The sequence below is a fragment of the Sorex araneus genome, chromosome 5, assembly GCF_027595985.1.
Source record: "Sorex araneus isolate mSorAra2 chromosome 5, mSorAra2.pri, whole genome shotgun sequence".
NCBI classification, from domain to species: Eukaryota; Metazoa; Chordata; class Mammalia; order Eulipotyphla; family Soricidae; genus Sorex; species Sorex araneus.
Genome location: NC_073306.1, coordinates 180,461,443 through 180,471,347, shown reverse-complemented (window position 1 = coordinate 180,471,347; position 9,905 = coordinate 180,461,443).

The window sequence follows — 9,905 nt, the reverse complement described above, 5'->3', positions numbered from 1 at the left end:
GGGATTCATAAGTTAAATCTCAACACTTTTTAATTTTTATTTATATTTTTAAATAAAAATCTCAACTCTTAACATTTATTAGCTGTAGGACTTGGACATCCTTCAAAAACAAACACCCTTACTTTGATCATTTGCAAAACGAGATAAATAGTTCTCAATGTTGCTTTGATCATTAAGAAATCACAGGTGACGGAGGCTCGAGAGATAGTACAGCAGGTAGGGCACTTGCAGCTGACCGAGGCTCAATTCCCATCACCCCCTATAGGCCCCCAAGCCCCACTAGGAATGATCCCTGAGTATGAACCAGGAGTAAACCCTGAGCACAGCTGTAAGGACACCCTGTGCTATCCCCTTCTTGCAAATAACCAATGCAGCTCAAAGGGAGCCAAACCCCCTCTACCCGCACCATAGCCTCAAGTGCAAGTGGTTGGGCTGTAGTCTTTCTCGAGGACTAGCACAGCTAGTCTTATCCATTAGCTCAATAAATACTTGTCCCTGTAGTGATATAGGTGATGCCTAAGGTCCTTTGTGACACTAAAATCTGGAAACGATGATAAAGGCCATTACTGTAAACACAAGACATAGCGAAAGAGAGGGTTATCCAGCAAGCACTGCACGAAGAAATAAAGACGTGGAATTTTTTTTTTTTGCTTTTTGGGTCACACCCAGAGATGCTCAGGGGTTACTCCTGGCTTTGCACTCAGGAATTACTCCTGGCGGTGCTCGGGGGACCATATGGGATGCCGGGGATTGAACCCGGGTCGGCCGCGTGCAAGGCAAACGCCCTACCCGCTGTGCTATCGCTCCGGCCCCCAAGACGTGGAATTTTAAAAGTGACAATGTGGGGGTCCCCAGAGATGGTACAGAGGTTTAGGCACTTGCCATGCTGTTGCCCCAGCAGTGGTTTGAATCCCAGCCTGTATACCGCTCCCAAACGCCACCAGGCATGGACCCTGAGCACGAAGCTAGAGGAGACCAGCAGGTGTATTTCCCTCTAACCCCTGGAAAAAATAGCAAGGATATAAATACGCTTTGTCTTACACAGGAAGGAGTCAGTGCTAACTCATCTCTGATGCTAGGTCTGGGGCAAACACAAACATCTCTACTGATAGTCCGGGGAGACCTATAATTGAACTGTTAAGTGTGATCGGGTACCAGAGTACATAATAAGGGGCTGGAGCAATAGCACAGCGGGTAGGGCATTTGCTTTGCACATGGCCGACCCGGGTTTGATTCCCAGCATCCCATATGGTCCCCCGAGCACCGCCAGGAGTAATTCCTGAGTGCAAAGCCAGGAGGTAACCCCTGTGCATTGCTGGGTGCAACCCAAAAAGCAAAAAAAAAAAAAAAAAACTAGAGTACAAAATAAACAACAGGTAATGGGACGACAGCAAGAATCTTTTCTGTGATCTGGGGTAGCTTCATAATTTAAGGTGTCTGATTCCAAGAAATATATTTTAAAGCATTAAGCTCTCCAATATCTGAAATTTTTTTCTTCACTGCTAAAAGTGCAGGGCCAAAGAAGTGAATGAGATCAGGGAGGGGATAAAAATGAGATTTTTTACATATATTTTTAAAAGCATTTTAGGGGGCTGGAGTGATAGCACAGCGGGTAGGGCATTTGCCTTGCATGCGGCCGACCCGGGTTCGATTCCCAGCATCCCATATGGCCCCCTGAGCACTGCCAGAGGTAATTCCTGAGTGCAGAGCCAGGAGTGACCCCTGTGCATCGCCAGGTGTGACCCAAGAAAAAGCAAAAAAAAAAAAAGAATTATGGCGGCTGGAGAGACAGTATAGTAGGTAAGGCACTTGCATTCATGCAGCTCACCTGGATTCGATTCCTGACATACCATATGGTCCCGAGTCCCACCAGGAGTGATCTCTAAGTGCAGAAGCAGAAGTGAGCTGTGAGCACAGCTGGGTGTGGACCAGAATAAATAAATAAAAAGAACATTCTGGACCAGAGACAGCTCAAAGCTTTGCATCTAGTTCAATTCCCAGCACCACGCTGGGAGTAGCCCCAGACACCATGGAGTAAGACCCTCAAACCAGAAACAATAAATAAAAAGAGCGTCCATTCACGCTTCTCAAAAAATTAGAAATTGAGCTCCCATTTGACTCAGCAATACCTCTTCTGGGAATATATCCCGGAGATGCAAAAAAGTATAGTAGAAATGACACCTGCACTTATATGTTCATCGCGGCACTGTTTACCATAGCCAGAATCTGGAAAAAACCCGAGTGCCCGAGCACAGATGACTGGTTAAAGAAATTTTGGTACATCTGCACAATGGAATACTATGCAGCTGTTTGTCCCGTCATGCGGAACTGGATAACGGGGTTCACGAGGAGAGGGTGCAAGAGTGATAGGGAGAGGGGAGACAAACACACACACACACACACACACACACACACACACACACACACACATACATACAGAGAGAGGTGAGCAAAAGCAAAAGCTACTTTATTGTAACTCCACAGCGCTTATGTATGCTTAGTCTTCAATCTACTTGTGTCATGGCCTTAAGGTAAAACTAGAAGTAACTAATGGCCCCCAGGCCAACTTGGGGAGATAACAGTAGATATCCAGAAGGCTGATCTGTCTGTTCCTGTTGGCTAACCATCCTGCTCTTGTAAAAATGTCCCAGTCCTCCGGTTCTTGTAAAATGGCTTTCTCAACCTGTTTATGCGAATGTTTGACCGCAAGCTATATGCTGAAGGCCTGCTCACCACAGCTGTTAGAAAAGATGAAGTCATGAAATTTGCATATAGGTGGATCAACATGGAGAGTATTATGTTAAGTGAAATGAGTCAGAAAGAAAGGGACAGACATAGATTGCTCTAATTTGTGGAATATAAAGTAACAGAATGGGAGACTAACACCCAAGAATAGTAGAGATAAGTACCAGGAGGATTACTCCACAGCTTAGAGGCCTCACATGCTGGGGGAAAAGGCAGCTCAGATAGACAAGGGACCACAAAGTAAATGGTGCTAGGAGGGCCCACTCGGGATGGGAGATGCGGGCTGAAAGTAGACTATAGACCGAACATGATGACCACTTAATACCTCTATTGCAAACCACAACACCCAAAAGGAGAGCGAGAGAGAGAGCAAAAGGGAATACCCTGCCACAGAGAGGTGTGTGTGTGTGTGTGTGTGTGTGTGTGTGCGCGCGCAGGAGACGGGGTGGGGGTGGTGGGAGGGATGCTGGGGCCATTGGTGGTGGAAAATGGGCACTGGTGGAGGGATGGATACTCAAGCATTGTATGACTGAAAAGCAAGCACGAAACTTTTTAAGTCTGTAACTGTATCTCATGGTGATTCACCAATTAAAAATAAAAAAGAGCATCTATCAATTAACTCAAGATACTCTGTAGCTATGAAACAGGTTGTGAGGATTTTCTAAGCAGTGCTGCCAACAGCATTTCCTGTGCAGGAGGGAAATGTTCTCTGTATCTGTTCTGTCTAGTGTAACCACTAACCACCAGGCTATTCAAAATATTTTTGGTTTGTTTGTTTTGGGCTCCCACCTGGCAGTGCTCAGGGATTACTCTTGGCTGTACTCAGGGAACCATTCAGGATGCTGAGGATCGAATCTGGGTTGGGCACAGGTAAGGCAAATGCCCAACCTGCTATACTATGGCTCTGACGCAACCACAAGGCTATTTATGCTTAGATTTCATTAAATAAAAAATTCAGTTCTCTGATATTTATAAGGATAATGATAAATCTGTTGTGATGAAGACAACCAAGATTGGTGTAAAGCCAAACAAAAGTCTTACAGGATGGAACAGGGATGGAAAATAAACCCAAATAAATATAGACACTTGGGGGCTACAGCGGGTAGGGTGTTTGCCTTGCACGCAGTTGACATTGGTTTGATCCCCAGCATCCTGTATTACTCCAGACACCTCCAGGAGTAATTCCTGAGTATGGAGCCAGGAGTAATCCCTGATGCCGGGTGTGACCAAAAAAAAAAAAAAAAAACACATATAGTCACTTGATTTCATAAAAGCATGTGATCAGTGGGCACTGGTGAGGGGATCTGATGTTGGAATATTGTATGCCTGAAATTTAATCATGAATAACTTTGTTATTCGTGGTGATTCAGTCAAAAATATTACAGAAATATTGGGGGGAGATTTGTTTTCGGTGGGAGGCAGCTGAGGGGCTCCTTCTGACACTTTTCTGGCTGGAGGCAGGGGTGTCACTCATGGCTATACAAGTGGGATGTGAGGGACTTGTTACTTGTGACTGAACTGTCAAGCCTGGGAATGTGGCCTTTCATAGAACGTGCAGAGTCACTGGGTGTCTATGTAGGGAAAAGTCCCCGGGTCTTAGTCTAGTCAGGCTGTTGCAAGAATCTGAACCACTTGGGTTGCAGTTCCAAACGGACAAACTAAACTGGTAAAATTGTTAGAGGAAAACAGAAATTTCTCTACCATGAAGTAGGCACAGATTTCTCATGTTTTGTTTTGTTTGGGGGTCATTCCTCTCAGGGCTTACTCCTGGCTCTGTGCTCAGAAATTGCTCCTGGCAGTGCTCCTGGGAGTATATAGGATGCTGGGCATTGAACCCATGTGGCCATGTGCAAGGTGATAAAATGCCCCGCCCACTGCACGATCATTCCAGCCCCACAGATTTCTTTCTTTCGTTTTGTATTTTGGTTTGGGGGCTACATTTAGCAGTGTCAGTGCTCAGGGGTCACTCCTGGTGGTGATCCAGCAACCAGGAAGTGCCAGGGATTGATCCCAGGGTGTCTACACTCATGTGCTTAGTAGTTCATTGAGTCGTTTCTCTGGAACCTGGAAGCTTTCCTCTTCTTTTTAAACTAAAGCACTGTGATTTACAAAGGTATTCATCATCGAGTTTTAAACCTGTACTATTGCAGCACCAGTCCCATCCCCAGTGTCAACTTCCCTCCACCAGTGTCCCTGGGTTCCCGGCAGCCTGCCCTCTTTGATAGGCACCGTTGTAAAGGTAATTTCAGTGCTGCTGACTCTCTGGTTTGAAATTTGGCTCTATCATTCCTTAAAGCCACCTTAGTATCTTAACTGCCTGTCCTGGCCCCTGTTGCTTTTCACCTGTCTCTCCTCCCCCTACTCCATTCTTACTTTCCTTCTCCTCCCTATACTCTGGGGCAAAGGTTTATCTGGGCATTTCCTCTTTAAAATAGTGCATTCCCTATCCAGTTATTCTAAATACCATATATAAGTGATATCATCCTGTATTTCTCTTTCTTCTGGCTTACTTCATTTAACATGATGTCTTCCACTTCCATCCATATTGCAGTGAACTGGATGATGTTATCATTCCTTATAGCTGTGTAGTATTCCATCGTATATCTATAGGGTATCTTCATGATCCACATTGGACATCTAGGTTGATTCCAAATATTAGCTATTATACTGAGTGTTGCAGTGAATAATGATGTACATGCATTCTTTTGCATAAATGTTTTCTTGTCCTGGTTATAGATATCCAAAAGTGGAATTGCGGGGTCATATGGGAGATCGTTTCTTAGTTTATTGAGTACCTTACATACTGTTTTCCATGGGAATTGGACAGACAGCATTTTCACCAGCAGTGAGTGAGAGTTCCTTTTTAACTACACCCCCACCAACAAAAGATTATTCCCAGTATTTTTGATATGTGCCATCCTCACTGGTGTAAGATGGCATCTCATTGTTGTCCTGATCAGGATTTCCCTAATAATGATTGGTGATGAGCATCTTTTTTATGTACCTATTGGCCAGTTTTTGTTCTTCCTCAGAGAAGTGTCTGTTCCATTTACTCATATTTTGATGGGTCCTTGGAGATTTTCTTTTTTTTTTTTTTTGGGTTTTTGGGTCACACCCGGCCATGCACAGGGGTTACTCCTGGCTCATGCACTCAGGAATTACCCCTGGCTGTGCTCGGGGGACCATATGGGATGCTGGGAATTGAACCTGGGTCCGCTGCGTGCAAGGCAAACGCCCTACCCGCTGTGCTATTGCTCCTGCCTCCCCTTGGAGATTTTCTTAAAACCAGAAAACAACATAGCTATAGAAGGTCAATAACAATTGATAAATGGGAGCAGTATCAGAGTAAGAACGTTTTCCCTCAAAAAACATCATTGAGGGGCTGGAACGATAGTACAGAGGGTAGGGCATTTGCCTTGCATGTAACCGACCCAGGTTCGATTCCCAGCATCCCATATGGTCCCCCTGAGCCACCTCCAGGAGTAATTCCCGAGTGCAAAGCCAGGAGTAACCCCTGTGCATCGCTGGGTGTGACCCCGAAAGAAAAAACAAAAAACCACCCATCACTGAAAGAATGAAAAGGAACACAGAATGGGATTTCCAACACCTAACAAATGATTTGTAGTTTATACACCTAAAAAAGAAAGCCTATTTTTGAAAACTTTTTTATTTATGGGGGCAGGAGTTTGGATTACACCTGTAGTTGCTCAGAACTTAACTCCTATCTCTGTGCTCAGCGGATACTCCTGGCAGTGCTGGGAAACACGCTGGGCTGGCCGTGTGCAAGGGACACTTCTTAGCCATTGTTCTATCTTTACATCCCCATGGATGAAGGTTTTTAAATTTTTTCTTTAAAAATGGATAAATGACCAAATGGATACTACTTATCAATAAAAATTAACTATTTCCAACTGTCAAATCACTGGAAAGAATCCTTGCGCCTCTTGAGCAACCCTTGAGAGACCCTCACCTCGCCCCCAAAAGAAAGAAATTACTGGGACTGGAGCAATAGCACAGCGGGTAGGGCATTTGCCTTGCACGTGGCCTACTCGGGTTCGATTCCCAGCATCCCATATGGTCCCCTGAGCACCACCAAGGGTGATTCCTGAGTGCAGAGCCAGGAGTAACCCCCGTGCATTGCCAGGTGTGACCCAAAAAGAAAAAAAAATTACTAACATGTACATAACCTTGAAGGTTAGGGCCCACTGCCTCTTGGGGGCAGTCGAATGAGAGAAAAGGTGATGAGTGGAGAGATTCTCTTACACTGAAAGATTGTGAATTTGTGTCCTGAAAGCAACAAACCTCTCTTTATGGTCACAATAAAGGGTTTTAATGGGAAGGAACAGGGAAGAAAGGATGGGATGCAGACCAATGGATGCCAGAATGAGTAAAATGCCTTCATGGGATGGTCCTCTGAGGCCCCCTCCAGCCTGCTTACAAACCTACAGGAAGTAAAGGTAAGCTTTGGGGCAGGGGAGGGTCGGCTCTAGGCCTCAGGCTTTAGGATCTGGGGCAGGGACACGTGTACTTGTCTAAAGCTGATCTTCTACAGGGCAGGGTGATCTTACAACTGGTAGGGCATTTGCCTCGTGGGCAGCTGACCCCAGTTTGATCCCTGAGCACTGCCGAGTGTGACCTGAAACCAAAAAACAAACCCCTCTTTGGCCCGGTACCGCATGGAACATGAATGAATGAGGACTGCTGTATGTTGAGTGAACAGTCTTACATGACACCAAGTGGTACACATTTTACAGTTCCCACTTATGAAATTCTGAAACAGATAAAACAGGGCAAAATCAGTGGTTGCCCTCTGCAAAGAGGAAATGAAAGTGGGCATGAAACTCAAAACACGTTTGCTTAATGCTCAACAAATGTTGGACCCCGGAGATAGCTCAAAGGGTGCATGTTTTGTAGGTGGGGCCCAAGGTTCAGTCAAATTGCATGGTCTCTTGAACTCTCTGGGAGGTGGAAGTGATCCCTGAATGCTGTCAGGTGTGTGTGACCCAAAACCCCAAAAATAGGCCCTTTTGCTGGGCTGGAAGGGGGCTCTGCAGCAATGCACAGTCCTGGCCCACAGAGACCTGGGTTCGACCCCCAGCAAAAATCAAAACAGGAAACTTAGCAAATGTGCAACGGAAGATTTGTGTATTTTATTTTTAAGTTATTTTTCTATTTTTATTTTGGGGCCATACCTGCAGTTTTCAGAGCTTACTCCTGGCTTTGTGCTCAGGGACCACTCCAGATAGGATGCCAGGGATCCAATCCAGGTCCACTGCATGCAAGGCAAGCACCCTGTCTGCTTGCTGTACAATCTCTCTGGTCCTGTGCATTTTGTTAGTCTGATTTCTAAAAAAGAAAAACACCTTAGGGAAGGATGGGGGAGATAGTTCAAGTGGTGGAGCAGATAGCTAGTGAGCACTTGCAAAAACCCGGGTTTGATCCCTGGCACTGTATGACTCCAGCACAGCACTGCCCGGTAATATGCCTAGTGACCGTCTGTACCAATAGATGTGACCCCGATAAAGAATTTATTAAAATCTAGGTAATGATACACATGCTTAAGTATTTATTTTTATTTTTTTGGCTTTTTGGGTCACACCTGGCGATGCACAGGGGTTACTCCTGGCTTTGCACTCAGGAGTTACTCATGGAAGTGCTCAGAGGACCATATGGGATGCTGGGGATCAAATCTGGGTCAGCTGCGTGCAAGGCAAACGCCCTACCCTCGGTGCTATCGCTCTAGCCCCTTAGAAACTTTTTTCTATATGATCAATAAACACATGAAAAAGGTACTCAATTTCATTAATTATCAGCGAGATGTCAATTAGAATCACATGACACCCAAGTATTACCCACTTAAATGGTCAAATTGGAAAACACCAAATGGGGATGAGAAAGTAGAATGAAACTGTTGTGTTATTAATAGGAGGGTAAATTGCTATTAACTTTTAAATATCCACCATGGGTGGGGGGTAGGGATGCTGGATTATATCTGCTTTGCCTGCAGCTGACCAACCCTGGTTTGAATCCATGGCACTGCTTATGGCCCCTCCCCTGAAAAAGAAAAATCCACTAACTTTGAACATGACACAACCTATGCTCCCCTAATTCCATGTGAAATATACATACAATAGAAATGTGCTTATCATTTATGACGTTAATCAAAAGATACACATACTAATTTCTTTTTCGGTGGGGGGAGGGATTGGGTCACACCCACCACTGCTCAGGGGTTACTCTTGGATCTGAGCTCAGGAAATTACTCCTGCAGGGATTCAGGGTAGCATCTGTGATGCTGAAGACTGAACCCGGGTCCACTGCACACAAGGAAACGCAGGGAGGTTGCTGTACTGTCTCTCTGACCCCAGTGGTAGAGCACTTGCCTTGCATGCATGAGGTCTTAGATTTTATCTCTGGCAACACACACACACACACACACACACACACACACACACACACATTTCAGTGACTGATAGCGCTGTAGCACTGTCATCCCATTGTTCATCAATTTGCTTGAGTGGGCACTGGTAATGTCTTCATTGTGAGACTTGTTGTTACTGTTTTTGACATATCGAATACGCCATGGGGAGCTTGCCAGGCTCTGCCGTGCAGGCGGGATACTCTCGGTAGCTTGCCGGGTTCTCTGAGAGGGACGGAAGAATCGAACTCGGGTCAGCCACGTGCCAGGCAAACGCCTTACTCGCTGTGCTATTGTTCCAGTCCAATATACACAAATATGCATATGCATATATAATTGTTTTGCTTGCTTGTTTTGGGGGCACACCTGGTGACAAAGATGTCCTGGTTTTGCTTTTAGGGATCACTTGGTGTTGCTCAGGGACTGTGTGCAGTGCGAAGAGATTGAACCAGGTAGGCTGCCTGCCACGGCAAGAGATTTATCAACTGTATTATCTCTCCAAACCCACCTGTGGTATAATTGACACAATGGAATATAATATTCTCATGAACAAATTGTAAGCAATAACAAACTATAGTCAATGAAGGGACACAAGCCAGTAAACATAATCATAAGTTGAAGAAATCATAATACAGAAGAGTATGTGCAGGGGTCAGAATGATAGTATACTGGGTAGGCACTTGAATTGCACAAGCTGACCCAGGTTTGATCCCCACCATCCCATATGGTCCCTTGAGCCCAC